Source organism: Schistocerca nitens, chromosome 7 (assembly GCF_023898315.1).
Source record: "Schistocerca nitens isolate TAMUIC-IGC-003100 chromosome 7, iqSchNite1.1, whole genome shotgun sequence".
Taxonomy (NCBI): Eukaryota; Metazoa; Arthropoda; class Insecta; order Orthoptera; family Acrididae; genus Schistocerca; species Schistocerca nitens.
This window is the reverse complement of record NC_064620.1, coordinates 524,948,771-524,949,664: the sequence shown is the minus strand read 5'-3', so window position 1 is coordinate 524,949,664 and position 894 is coordinate 524,948,771. Positions and strand designations below refer to the sequence as shown.

General features: G+C 50.3%; 1 pseudogene; it reads left to right on the top strand.

The window, feature by feature from the left end:
* The first annotated feature begins 505 nt into the window (after nt 1–505).
* Nucleotides 506–623, top strand: LOC126196416 (5S ribosomal RNA; annotated as a pseudogene).
* The last annotated feature ends 271 nt before the right edge of the window (nt 624–894 follow it).

Below are 894 nucleotides of genomic sequence, written 5' to 3'. Positions count from 1 at the left end.
GGGACTTAACTTCTGAGGTCATCAGTCCCCTAGAACTTAGAACTACTTAAACCTAGGTAACCTAAGGACATCACACACATCCTTGCCCGAGGCAGGATTCGAACCTGCGATATTGTGTGATATTGTTGGTGTCTGTGAGGGTACTTTTATGGTTTAGCCACGCTGCCTCTGCTTGGCTGTAAGCAAACACCGTCTCGGCTTGTTCCCGACATGAATACCGGACCATTCTGCTGCTTACAGTACGCTGTGTCAATCACACAGCCTGCAAAACACAAGGAACACACGGCACATGGTCAAAGGAACTGTCTTTCATCAGCCCCATCTATCGCGGCAAATATGCATTTCCGGACACATGTTCGTAGGGTCTTTTTCCTCCATTACGTCAGGAATCGGTCCCTTCATATTTATCCGTTTTATTAATGTACACGCTGCCTAGTGCAGTGTAGGACAATCGTTGGCATTCAAAACAGTTTATGGTTTTTCCAGAATGGATAAATATAGGTTCGCCAAAGGCCTTGCCGCAGTGGTAACACCGGTTCCCGTCAGATCACCGAAGTTAAGTACTGTCGGGCTGGGCTAGCTCTTGGATGGGTGACCATCCGGTCTGCCGAGCGCTGTTGGCAAGCGGGGTGCACTCAGCCCTTGTGAGGCAAACTGAGGAGCTACTTGATTCAGAAGTAGCGGCTCCGGTCTCGGAAACTGACTAATAGCCGGAAGAGCGGTGTGCAGACCACATGCCCCCCCCCCCCCCCTCCACCCATATCAGCATCCAGTGACGCCTGTGGTCTGAAGATGACACGGCGGCCGGTCAGTAGCTTTGGGCCTTCATGGCCTGTTCGGGAGGAGTTTAGTTTTAGTTTAAATATAAGTCCTGTATGGTTTTCAAAGGAATCG